This window comes from Hemiscyllium ocellatum, chromosome 44 (assembly GCF_020745735.1).
Source record: "Hemiscyllium ocellatum isolate sHemOce1 chromosome 44, sHemOce1.pat.X.cur, whole genome shotgun sequence".
NCBI classification, from domain to species: Eukaryota; Metazoa; Chordata; class Chondrichthyes; order Orectolobiformes; family Hemiscylliidae; genus Hemiscyllium; species Hemiscyllium ocellatum.
Window position 1 is genome coordinate 1,077,599 of NC_083444.1, and position 13,855 is coordinate 1,091,453.

The window sequence follows — 13,855 nt, forward strand, 5'->3', positions numbered from 1 at the left end:
GGGAGAGATTTCAGAGGCTGAATGGCCTCTTATAGTGGCTCCAAGGAGATTGCATTCCAGGGCCCCACAGATGCACTGAGCAATACATGATCAATGCAGAGTGTGGTCAGTCAGCTAAAGGGTTAATACAATGAGGAATCCTCACAGTGCACTCAGCCTCCCTCACTCATTAACCCTCACAGTGCTGGCTCAGAACACGGTCACTTCACCTCCCACTACACACTGTCTTTCAGGAGATAGAGGGAACGTGGAGGGTCAGTGCTGAGGGAGTGCCGCACTGTCGGAGGGTCAGTGCTGAGGGGAGTGCCGCACTGTCGGAGGGTCAGTGCTGAGGGAGTGCCGCACTGTCGGAGGGTCAGTGCTGAGGGAGTGCCGCACTGTCGGAGGGTCAGTGCTGAGGGTGAGTGCCGCACTGTCGGAGGGTCAGTGCTGAGGGAGTGCCGCACTGTCGGAGGGTCAGTGCTGAGGGAGTGGGCACTGTCGGAGGGGTCAGTGCTGAGGGAGTGGGCACTGTCGGAGGGTCAGTGCTGAGGGAGCGCCGCACTGTCGAGGGTCAGTGCTGAGGGAGCGCCGCACTGTCGGAGGGGTCAGTGCTGAGGGAGTGCTGCACTGTTGGAGGGTCGGTGCTGAGGGGAGTGTGTGAGTGTGTGTGTGTGCTCTGACTCTGCAGTGCCAGTAACACTGTGCACTCTCAAGAGCGAGTGATTCATTCAGTTCCAGGACCAGATTCTCAGATATTGTCCTCTCCAGCGAACACCCCCGCAATAAACCCATTCCCTGAGAGTGTGACTGTGCTTCTCTGATAAAAGCAGAGATTGCTGGAAAAGCTCAGTAGATCGGGCTGTATCTGTCAGGAGGAATCAGAGTTCATGTTTCAGGTGCAGCGATCCTCCCTCAGAACTCAGTGGTTCTGGGCTGTTGTATAAACGGTAGATTATGCGCTGCGCTTTCCCGAGCTCTGCTGTTGTAATGTTTGGATGGTTTTACACATTGGACAGGAACTGTCGTGGGTCTCTGCGATGAACCCTGGGTGTCTAACTGTTTACACTGAGTGTGTAAGTGGGTGTGTGTTAGTCTGTATCTGTGTGTGTGTGTCTGTATCTGTGTGTGTGTGTCTGTATCTGTGTGTGCGTGTGTGTCTGTATCTGTGTGTGTCTGTATCTGTGTGTGTCTGTATCTGTGTGTGTCTGTGTGTGTGTGTCTGGCTGATCCAATCCTACCTGATTCAGCTGGATTTTCTTCCCGTTCTCCACGAGGGCTTGGTGCTGTCCTGTTTTTTGGGATCTGGCTGTGCACATGGGGCTGTGGATGTTGGGAGGATCCGCGCATTGTGAAATGGTTTGATTTTGGGAAGTCTCCGGGTCAAACAATTGACCTTCATTCTAACCTGACACCGATCACTGACTCCATCCTGGTAACTGCTCCATGTCATTATTATTGGTGAGGCCGCTGTTGGAATATTGCGTTCAGTCCTGGTCTCCTTCCTATCGGAAAGATGTTGTGAAACTTGAAAGGGTTCAGAAAAGATTTACAAGGATGTTGCCAGGGTTGGAGGATCTGAGCTACAGGGAGAGGCTGAACAGGCTGGGGCTGTTTTCCCTGGAGCGTCGGAGGCTGAGGGGTGACCTTATAGAGGTTTACAAAATCATGAGGGGCATGGATAGGGTAAATAGACAAAGTCTTTTCCCTGGGGTGGGGGAGTCCAGAACTAGAGGGCGTAGGTTTAGGGTGAGAGGGGAAAGGTATAAAAGAGACCTAAAGGGCAACGTTTTCACCCAGAGGGTGGTACGTGTATGGAATGAGCTGCCAGAGGAAGTGGTGGAGGCTGGTACAATTACAACATTTAAGAGGCATTTGGATGGGTATATGAATAGGAAGGGTTTGGAGGGATATGGGCGGGTGCTGGCAGGTGGGACTAGATTGGGTTGGGATATCTGGTCGGTACGGACGGGTTGGGTAAGGGGGGGTGGGTAAGGGAGGGAGGGGATGGTACACACTGCTGTTACTGGGGGGGGTGGGTAAGGGAGGGAGGGGATGGTACACACTGCTGTTACTGAGGGGGGGGGGGTAAGGGAGGGAGGGGATGTTTGTGGGTGTGGGGCTGCTTTGTCCCTGGATGGTGTCGAGCTTCTTGAGTGTTGTTGGAGCTGCCCCCATCCAGGGGCAAGTGGGGAGTATTCCCTCACCCTCCTGACCTGTGCCTTGTAGATGGTGGGACAGGCTTTGGGGGGAGGCAGGAGGGGAGTTACTCGCTGCAGGATAGGGCAGAGAGGTGTGGTGTTCAGTAACGGAGTTGGGGGCGTTGTGTTCGATTTCAGGGTGAGCTCCTGGACAGGATTTCAACTCTTGTCCCCCAAGCCCTGGCTATTTATCCAGGATTTTGCTTTTAATTTTTGATGAGACTGTTTCCGTCTCCTCTCTCTGTGCAGATATTGCCAGATACTGCTGACTGTCTCTGACTGGGACATTGGCTAAAAATATTGACCGCTCCCTGCTCTGACACAGGGCAGTTGTGCACACACACTGTCACAACCGCACAGTCATCATCCTGAGCTTCCCCGGGCAGCTCCTTACTAATAATTTCTGGACGCTATCAGAGGTTTCTCTGAGTTCTGGTGGGATGGAACAATGTGCTGTTAATCTGTAATTAGTTCCAACCAGTTCCCTCTGAATTCTCCCTGAAGCAGCCCCTTCCCTTTCAGAGGTGTCACAGTATTCCCTAATAATTACATTCGGGATCTGTGCCGTCGAGACTGTTCTGTCCAGAGCAGCTCATTAGCTCACCCCCTCCCCACCCCAGTTGTGTCTCTCAGTTGTTGGTAATGAGCAGGCTGTTTATATCAGGAAGGGAAGCTGACTATTCCCTTCCCCGTGATATTCCCCAGCCGGGGAATGGCCCTCCACAGAAACACCGGGACAGATCGCTGGAGTGAGTGGTCAGGTGGCAGATGGAGCACAACGCAGGGAGGGGCGGAGGATTTGTCCTCCGTCGGAAAATCACGGAGGAGACGAGAGAGGAGGAGAGGTGTGCAAGATATTGAGTGGAATAGGTCGAGTCAATAGCCAGAGACCCTTCCCCAGGGCAGGGGTGGCTGGTACGAGGGGGTCATAGTTTTAAGGCATTGGGACGAAGGTATAGAGGAGATGTCAGAGGTCGGTTCTTGACGCAGAGAGTTGTGAATGTGTGGAATGTGTTGCTAGCGCAGAGTCTTTAGGGACATTTTAAGCGACTGCTGGATATGCACATGGGTAACAGGGAATTGAGGGGTGTGTAGGTTAGGTTATTATATTTTATATTAGGATTAACCCTAGGCACAACATCATGGGCGTAAGGGCCTGTTCTGTGCTGTACTTCTTTAGGTTCTATGAGACTGTGTAAAATAAACGCAGTGATCTTTAACGGGGGCTGGGGGTGGCTGCAGGAACAGTGGGAGAGTTCAGCAGTTCCTAAACCACGCCATAATCCAATCACTTTAAATAAAAATGCACCGTCTGTGATTACGGAAATGATATATTGTCTCGGATACAAACCCGACTCCCAGGACGTAACGTCAGGATATCAGAATTGGGAGCGGGAGAAGGGTCTTCAGCCCCTCAAACCTGTTCTGTCATTGGATACCATCACGGCTGATCTGTTTTTGGTCTCAGCTTCACCATCCTGCCCACGTCCCATAACCTTTTAATGCCTTTCACTCATGACTGACCTCCAGAGGGGCAAGTTCCACCATGTTCTCAGTGAAAGAACTCCACAGAGAGAGGAATCCTGTCACTGCGCCCACCCTTTATCCAGCCCATGGAGAGTCCATGACACTGACCGAGTCTTCCCCACGCCCTCTGACACTCCTGTGTCTATCTGTCAGACAGGGCTCCTGGATTGGGGTTCTTAATGTGGACCAATCAGGAAAATGGGAACGGGGGGGAATGAGGAGACTGGAGAAATCTGGGTTCATCCCCTTGTGGCTGGAGGGTTCCCAGGCGGAAGATGAGGTGCTCAACACTTTAACTCCCCCTCCCACTCCACCGAGGACATGCAGGTCCTTGGACTCCTCCATCGCCAGACCATAGCAACACGACGGCTGGAGGAGGAGCGCCTCATCTTCCGCCTGGGAACCCTCCAACCACAAGGGGATGAACCCAGATTTCTCCAGTCTCCTCATTTCCCCTCCCCCCACCTGTCTCAGTCCCAGCCCTCAAATTCAGCACCGCCCTCCTAACCTGCAATCTTCTTCCTGACCTCTCCGCCCCCACCCCCCACTCCGGCCTATCACCCTCACCTTGACCTCCTTCCACCTATCGCATTTCCAACACCCCTCCCCCAAGTCCCTCCTCCCTACTTTTTAACTTAGGGGGCTTGGCAGACCCTCCTCATTCCTGAAGAAGGGCTCATGCCCAAAACATCGATTCTCCTGCTCCTTGGATGCTGCCTGACCTGCCGCGCTTTTCCAGCAACACATTTTCAGCTCTGATCTCCAGCATCTGCAGACCTCACTTTCTCCAATCAGGGAAATGCCCAGCTAGTCTTGACTTAGAATATTGAGCCCATCTTAGAGTGAACATTGAGCTATGAACTGACTGAAAACTGGATAAGGGTCACACTGTGTCACCGTACAGAGTCAGTGTTTATTCAGCAGAGTAAGGGTCACTCACTGTGTAACCGTACAGAGTCAGGGTTTATTCAGCAGGGTAAGCGTCACTCCCTGTGTAACCGTACAGAGTCAGGGTTTATTCAGCAGGGAAGGGTCACTCGCTGTGTGACTGTACAGAGTCAGTGTTTATTTAGCAGGGTAAGGGTCACCCACTGTGTAACCGTACAGAGTCAGTGTTTATTCAGCAGAGTAAGGGTCACTCACTGTGTAACCGTACAGAGTCAGGGTTTATTCAGCAGGGTAAGGGTCACTCCCTGTGTAACTGTACAGAGTCAATGTTTATTCAGCAGGGCAAGGGTCACTCACTGTGTAAACTATACAGAGTCCGTGTTTATTCAGCAGGGTAAGGGTCACTCACTGTGTAACCGTACAGAGTCAGTGTTTATTCAGCAGGGTAAGCGTCACTCGCTGTGTAACCGTACAGAGTCAGTGTTTATGCAGCAGGGTAAGGGTCACTGTGTGACTGTACAGAGTCAGGGTCTATTCAGCAGGGTTAGGGTCACTCACTGTGTAACCGTACAGAGTCAGTGTTTATTCAGCAGGGTAAGGGTCACTCACTGTGTAACCGTACAGAGTCAGTGTTTATACAGCAGGGTAAGGTTCACTCACTGTGTAACCGTACAGAGTCAGTGTTTATACAGCAGGGTAAGGGTCACTCACTGTGTAACCGTACAGAGTCAGTGTTTATACAGCAGGGTAAGGGTCACTCACTGTGTAACCGTACAGAGTCAGGGTTTATACAGCAGGGTAAGGGTCACTCACTGTGTAACCGTACAGGGTCAGGGTTAATGATACGGCAGAGACTAACAGCACTTTCTTGGAAAAAGCTTCTGACCGTGATGTCAGGAGCGGCAGTTTCTGGAACTGTCCAACTGTCTTATCTCTGGAAAGTGGTTGGTTCTGAGTTGCTGTGTAAAGCCACCTCTCACCGGGTGGTTGATTCCTGGTTTCTGATTCCAATTCAGCACCGAAATGATCCGAAATACAGAAATAACGCATGGAATTCATTAAAACCACATTCACTCCCCCAGCACTGACCCTCCGACAGTGCCCACTCCCCCAGCACTGACCCTCCGACAGTGCGGCACTCCCCCAGCACTGACCCTCCGACAGTGCGGCACTCCCCCAGCACTGACCCTCCGACAGTGCGGCACTCCCCCAGCACTGACCCTCCGACAGTGTCCACTCCCTCATCTCTGACTGTCCTGTGCCCCTTGTCCGACTGTGTGGTGTTGTGGGGGAAAGGTGTGAGGGTGCGCTGATTGGAATGTGATCCCTCCAGTGTTGCTGTATGTTTGAAGGCCGGGGAGCTTTGTCAGCAACGTCCTGCTCGCTCTGGGAACATTTGGAGTGAACAGTGTGTTCCCCACACGAGGTGGAGAGCTCGGAATGTCATGGGTACTACTGGAATGCAGTGTTGGAACTCAGGACAATCACAATAAGCCCACAACAATACAGCTGGACGTCTCCACACCTGGCCCCAACTCATCACAGATTTCACCCAGGATAGCAGAGGAGTCAGCAGTCATTAGAGAGTAAAGCTCCCTTGACACTGTCCCCCCCCCATCAAACTCTCCCAGGGACAGGAACAGCACGGAGGTTAGATACAGAGTAAAGCCCCCTCTACACTGTCCCCCCATCAAACGCTCCCAGGGACAGGGATAGCACGGTATTAGATACAGAATAAAGCTCCCACTACACTGTCCCCCCTCCATCAAACACTCCCAGGACAGGGACAGCACGGTGTTAGATACAGAGTAAAGTTGAAGAGGGTGAGGGAGATGCTGAGGGGAGGAGAGGCCAGTGGTGCTGCTGGTGGAGGGGGTGGGAGTGGGACCTTGAAGGATTGGGGAGGGTGAGGAGGCAACGGGAACTGGACACTGGATTTTATTCCTGATGAGGGGCTTTTTCCCGGAACGTTGATTCTCCTGCTCCTCGGATATTGCCTGACCTGCTGTGCTTTTCCAGCCCCACACTGATCCAGGGTTGGGATTGCAGACGCCTGTTGGGTGGGTCTGGCTGTGAATCTGAGTCCGACCCGCCGTCTGTCTGCTGGCGATGTGCGCTGTGAGAGTGATCCTGTTCCAGCTGACATGAGCCTGGGGCAGGGGTGAGGCTGCCTGATGGAATCCCCTCCACTCCCCACCACCCACCAACCCATACCTCCGTTTAAAAAAACCCCCACCCTCCTCCTGAACTCCCTGTAGTCTCCCGTGGTCAGAGGGAGTGGTTGGTGATCTGGAGAAGGTTGGGAGGGGGGAGCATTTAAAATCCTGTGATTACATCTTCCACCTGCCTCCCTTCACAGGAATGACCAAAAAGATGTTTATTATTTCATGTCCTCTTCATGTTTCCCCACTCCGGACCCCTCGCCACCACCCTCGCTCTCCCTCACCTGTCTCTGCCCCACACTCCATTCCATTGGGTAGACCCACAGCCTCCCGTCCCTAGTTGCCCCCCTTGAGAAGGTGGGGGTTGAGCTGCCTTCTTGACCCGCTGCAGTCCATGTGCTGGAGGGTAGACCCACAATGTCCCAGAGGGAGGGAATCCCAGGATTCTGACCCAGCCACACTGAGGGAACGGCGATATATTCCCAAGTCGGGATGGGGAGGGGGTCGGAGGGGAACGTGCAGGGGGTGGGGGTTCCCATGTACCTGCTGCCCCTTGTCCTTCTGGATGGAAGGGGCCGTGGGTTTGGAAGGTGCTGCCTGAGGGTCTTTGGGGAGTTTCTGCAGGACATCTTGTAGCTGGTACACACTGCTGTTACTGAGGGGGGGTGGGTAAGGGAGGGAGGGGATGGTACACACTGCTGTTACTGGGGGGGGTGGGTAAGGGAGGGAGGGGATGGTACACACTGCTGTTACTGGGGGGGGTGGGTAAGGGAGGGAGGGGATGGTACACACTGCTGTTACTGAGGGGGGGTGGGTAAGGGAGGGAGGGGGTGGTACACACTGCTGCTACTGAGGGGGGGTGGGTAAGGGAGGGAGGGGGTGGTACACACTGCTGCTACTGAGGGGGGGGGTGGGTAAGGGAGGGAGGGGATGGTACACACTGCTGTTACTGAGGGGGGGTGGGTAAGGGAGGGAGGGGATGGTACACACTGCTGCTACTGAGGGGGGGGGTGGGTAAGGGAGGGAGGGGGTGTTTGTGGGTGTGGGGCTGCTTTGTCCCTGGATGGTGTTGAGCTTCTTGAGTGTTGTTGGAGCTGCCCCCATCCAGGGGCAAGTGGGGAGTATTCCCTCCCCCTCCTGACCTGTGCCTTGTAGATGGTGGGACAGGCTTTGGGGGGAGTCAGGAGGGGAGTTACTCGCTGCAGGATTCCCAGCCCCTGCCCTGCTCCTGTAGACACTGAGTTGCTGTGGGGAGTCCAGTTGAGTTTCTGGTCAATGGTAACCCCCAGGATGTTGATAGTGGGGGATTCAGTGATGGGAACACCATTGAATGTCAAGGGGGCGGTGGTGAGATTGTCTCCTGTAGGAGTTGGTCATAGCCTGGGATTTATGTGGGGTGAATGTTACTTGCCCCTTGTCAGCCCAAGCCTGGATATTGTCCAGATCTTGCTGCATTTAAACTGCTTCAGTCTCTGAGGGAGCGGGGTGGATGGTGCTGAACACTGTGTAATCATTGTTTGTTTGAGTAAACACCTCCAGCCCCTACATCCCCTCCCTACCCCTGTTGCCACTTCCAGCTCCCTGCACCTCTCCGTACTGAGGGAGTGGGCACTGTCGGAGGGTCAGCGCTGAGGGAGTGGGCACTGTCGGAGGGTCAGCGCTGAGGGAGTGGGCACTGTCGGAGGGTCAGCGCTGAGGGAGCGCCGCACTGTCGGAGGGTCAGCGCTGAGGGAGCGCCGCACTGTCGGAGGGTCAGCGCTGAGGGAGCGCCGCACTGTCGGAGGGTCAGCGCTGAGGGAGCGCCGCACTGTCGGAGGGTCAGCGCTGAGGGAGTGAGCACTGTCGGAGGGTCAGCGCTGAGGGAGTGAGCACTGTCGGAGGGTCAGTGCTGAGGGAGCTCTGTTTTCCAGTTGCCGTGGTGTGTCTGGGCTGGAAGGGGTTACTGTTTGTCCCATTATTGCGTTGGTAATTAACTGATCTGCTTCATGGGGGAGCAGTTTGAGAGACTCCGATAATCGTTCCTGTTAATGATTTGCTCCATCCCGGGCAGCTCGGATGAAATGAAATTCCCAGCTTTAATCACGTTAATTGCTAATCAAGTTTGAAATTGTATTTCAGCCTCTCTGTGGAACTCTGTTCCATGTCCTGCTGCTCCCTGTCTCCCTGGTACATTTGTACAAGTTCAGGCTGGGAGTCGGGGCCACATGATCAGTCCCCATTTCTTTTCTCTTTTCGGTCTGTCTCTAGCTTTCTCCTTCCTTTTCCTGTCTGCCTCTGTCACTGTCCTATTCTGTCTTTAGATTGGATTAGATTCCCTACAGTATCGAAACAGGCCCTTCAGCCCAACAAGTCCATACCGACCCTCCGAAGAGTAACCCACCCAAACCCATTCCCCAACATTTGCCCCTGACTAATGCACCTTACACTATGGGACAATTATCCATGGTCAGCCTACCCTAACCTGCACATCCCTGGACACTATGGGACAATTTCCCATGGCCAATCCACCCTAACCTGCCCATCTTTGGACTGTGAGAGGGAACTGGAGCACCCGGAGGAAACCCACGCAGACACGGGGAGAATGTGCAAACTCCTCACAGACAGTGGTCCGAGGATGGAATCGATCCCAGGTCCCTGGAGCTGGGAGTCAGCCGTGCTAACCACTGAGCCACCGTGCCGCCAAAGATGGACACCGTGCCTCTTTTCCTCTCTCTCTGTCTGTCTCTCTGTGTCTGTCTCTCTCTTGCTGTCGCTCTGCCTCTCTCTGTTTGTCTGTGTGTGTCTCTGTCTCTGACAATGCCTCTGTCTCTCTCTGTGTCTCTTCCTCTCTCTCTCTGTGTCTGTCTTTGTCTCTGTCTGTCTCTGTATGTGTGTCTCTCTATCTCTGTCAATGCATTTGTCCCTACCTCCCCCTCACTTTCTGTCCCTCTCTCTGTGCCTCTCCCTCTCTCTGTCTCTGGGACTATCCCTTTCTGTTTGGTCTCTCTCTGCTCTCCCACCTGAGGACCCTCTGTCCCACTCAGTTCCCCACTTTGTTCCCATGCTTCCCATCTCTGTGCGGTCCGACATTGAGGGGTAATGGCCTATTCTCCCAGTAAAGCCTCCACAGAGCTCTGGGATTCCCTCCCTCAGAGACATTGTGGGTCTACCCTCCAGCACATGGACTGCAGCGGGTCAAGAAGGCAGCTCACCCCCCACCTCCTCTAGGGGGATAACTAGGGATGAGGCAAGAAATGCTGGGCCCAGCCAGTGATGCCCACACCCCCTGAGTGAATAAAATATTGTAATCTTATAGACAGCCAGCATCATTGCCTTTGCTCCTGTAACCTCTGCATCTACTAATGAAGTCCAGGGACGATGTATTGTCCATTTATAATCTGGAATCTGTAAAGTGGACACTGCTGGGCAGTTTGAAATCTGCCTGACAATGACCTTTGAACTGGTTACCCTGCAGTATGTTAGTGAAGGCGTTTCGCTTGCTTACTTCATCGCTCCAACCTTTCAGTACAGGAGTCGGGACATTACGTTGGGGTTGTACAGGATTTTGGGGAGGCTGTGCCTGGAGTACTGTGTCCCATTCTGGTCACCCTGTTTTCGGGAGGATATTACTCAACTGGAGAGGGTTCAGAAGAGATTTACCAGGATGGGGCTGGGAGTGAAGGGTTGGCGTTATAAGGATAGGTTTGTGGGTTTTGTTGTTTTAACTGGAGGTGAGAGGTCACCTGATAAGAGTTTTATAAAATAATGAGAGGTATAGATAGGGTTAATGGTCCCCTGGGGTGGGGAATTCAACACCGGGGGCACATTAAGGTGAAAGAAGAGAGATTTTAAAAAGACGTATGGGGCAACATTTTACTCAGAGGGTGGTTTGTGTGTGGAATGAACTTCCTGAGTAAGGGGTGGACGTGGGGACTATTACAAGGTTAAAAAGATATCTGGATGAATACGTGAATAGGGAAGGTTGGAGGGACATGGGTCAGGAGCAGGCAGGTGGGACTAGATTAGTTTGGGATTATATCCGGCACAGCCTGGTTATACTGGGGAGTTTGTTTCCGTGCTCTATGACTCTATGTCTCAGTGTTGTGTACTCAGATTACACCCAGAAACCACCAAACAGCAAGCACCTCTCACCTTCTCAGAGAGACAAGACTCTAAAAACAAAATAAACTAGAAACTCCCAAGAGAGAATTTTCAGACCCGAGGAAGCCCTAGGTCCAACTGATCTGCCACCAAGTTTAAGCTCGACAATCGATTTGCCAAGACATCCGGAGTCAAATCAAAACAAGTGTGAAAGGTCACTCTCTCTCTCCTGGCCTGGATCCTTGATCTGAATTTGATTCTCCCAGTCTAATTCCTTTTTCAGCCTAATTCTGTCAAATTGTGTTTTGTTTTAGTTTTGTCTTATGTGTGAATGAATGTGTGAACATTTGTGCTGAAGTACAGATTAAATCCCATCCCAGTAAGTTGGTGATCCGTTGGTTTTGTTAAGGGATGGGTTCATTCACAATATTGTGTTATTTGGTGGTCTGGGTTAAAGCCTGCTCTGAATAGCAGGGGCTTTAATTAAATAGTTATGTATCTGTCGTACAGGGACTCAATCCTCAATACCTTCTCTGCAATTGCGTTGTGACAAATTATGAATGGCTGTCTCCACCTGTCCCACTGATTTCTACACAAATACATAAAGCTGCTCTGTCCCAGGAGTCCCCCCCCCCCCCCCCCTTGTGTAATCCCTTTTGTTTCATACTGTCACCCCACATTTTTTCTTTCCAAACTCTACCACCCCACAGATTCTCCACTCCCAGCTGTATCAGCCCCCTCTGCAACTGCACCAGCTTCTCAATGTCCTTGTGAGGTTCTGCGCTGTCCCCCACACCTCCCCATGACCCCCGCCCCCCCCCCACACACACAATCCACAGTGCTACCAAGTTTCCTGTCCTCCACAGACTCTGAAATGTCTCCCCTTTACACTGAAATCTGGGTCAGTCACACAAACTGACCTGCCTCACACAGTGCTCTTACCCAGTCTCGCTCCCCTCGGTTTCCCATCACTCCATCCACCATCCCTTTTGTTCCCAAACTCTGGCACTCCTCACCAGCTCACTGTAAAAACTGGAGGTGCAGGAGAAACTCAGCGGGTCTGGCAGTGCCTTTGGACAGGGCGAGAGAGAGCACGAGAGTGTGAGAATGAGACAGCACAGGCAAGTGAGAGAGTGTGTGTGTGCATGAGAGAGAGGGAGAGAGCGAGCAAGCGCGCAAGTGAGAGAGAGTGAGCAAATTGCTGTATTGAGTCCAGTGTGACTCATACCCAAAGAGACAGTGTACTGAGGCCAACCCCTCACTCCATTTCTCCAGCACAGTCTGCTTTTATTCCAATTGCCAGCACCAACAGTACTCTCTCTCTCTCTCGCGCTCTCTCTCTCGCGCTCGCGCTCTCTCTCTCTCTCGCTCTCTCTCCCTCTCTCTCTTTCCCACTCCCCACCTCTCCCTCTCTCTCTTTCCCACCCCCCACCTCTCCCTCCTTCTCCCCATCTCTCCCTCCCTCTCCCCATCTCTCTCTCTCTCTTCCCCCCCCCACCTCACTCTCTCCGTCTCTCCCCCTCTCCCTCAGTACTCTGTCTTTATCACAAGCCTGTTGTGCAGTGCTATTTCAGATACCTTCTGGAACTCTGTGTACACACTGACCTCATTAAACCTCTCAGTGACTTCGAATAAAACCTCCATCCCATTAGCTCGGACCTTTCCTGCAGGAGTCCCTGTGTACGGAGTGTCTGGATGGTGTCGAGCTTCTCGAGTGTTGTTGGAGCTGCCCCCATCCAGGGGCAAGTGGGGAGTATTCCCTCCCCCTCCTGACCTGTGCCTTGTAGATGGTGGGACAGGCTTTGGGGGGAGGCAGGAGGGGAGTTTATTAGCCTTTGACCTGCTCTTGTAGCCACTGTGTTGTTATGGCTGGTCCCGTTCTGTTTCTGGTCAATATTAACCCCCACAGTGGGGTGACGGTAACACCATTGAATATCAACATCCAGTAATTAGATTGTCTCCTGGAGGTGATGGTCACAGCCTGGGGTTTATGTGGGGTGAATGTTACTTGCCCCTTGTCAGCCCAAGCCTGGATATTGTCCAGATCTTGCTGCATTTAAACTGCTTCAGTCTCTGAGGGAGCGGGGTGGATGGTGCTGAACACTGTGTAATCATCGGTGAGGATCCCCACTTCGGACCTTCTGATGGAGGGAAGGTCATTGAGGAAGCAGCTGAAGGTGGTTGGGCTGAGGACACTCCCCTGAGGGACTCCTGCAGAGATGGCCTGGAGCTGAGGGGACTGACCCTCCAACCACCACCACCACCACCTTCCTCTGTGTCAGAAACAAACGCCAATACAAATGGCTGGAGCAACTCAGCAGCTGTGGAGAGAAAGGACGGACCCTTTGAGTCCAGCCAGTCTTCCTCAGAATCTGTCTGTCACGAGAGTTCAAATGTTAACTCTGTTTCTCTCTACAGATTCTGCCAGGCCTGCTGTGTTTCTCCAGAAATTTCAGATTTAGTTTGCTTTAGATCTCATAATAACAGATACCCGGGAGGGAGTTACAGACTGGAATCTCATCGAGGGGTTCAGGGTGGTTTATATACAGAATAACAGCTCCCTGGGAGGGAGTTACAGACTGGAATCTAATCGAGGGGTTCGGGGTGGTTTATATACAGAATAACAGATACCCCGGGAGGGAGTTACAGACTGGAATCTAATCGAGGGGTTCGGGGTGGTTTATATACAGAATAACAGATACCCCGGGAGGGAGTTACAAATTGGAATCTAATCGAAGGGTTCGGGGTGGTTTATATACAGAATAACAGATACCCCGGGAGGGAGTTACAGAGCACTCTGACGAGGTGTATATAATGAGTTGAATCCAGTGGTCTCCGTCTGTACGTGTCGTGCAGTGTGGTGTGGATGTTTGTGGAGTAGGGAATGAGGTTTGTGTGGGGCGATAATCCAGTGGGAAATGTGAGGGTTCTATTCCACTGCCTGCTGGCTGTGCAGTGAGGGGCGATCGGAATGAGACCTGGAGATACGAGCAGCATGTTCTGTCCTGGTGGGGACTG

The 13,855-nt window shown here is 52.7% G+C and overlaps 1 protein-coding gene across 1 annotated transcript in view; it reads left to right on the forward strand.

Annotated features, from left to right (window-relative positions):
• efnb3b (ephrin-B3b) overlaps positions 1-13,855 on the forward strand; it is a 60,729-nt gene that overhangs the window by 710 nt on the left and 46,164 nt on the right. The gene's annotated exons all lie outside the window — the stretch shown is intronic.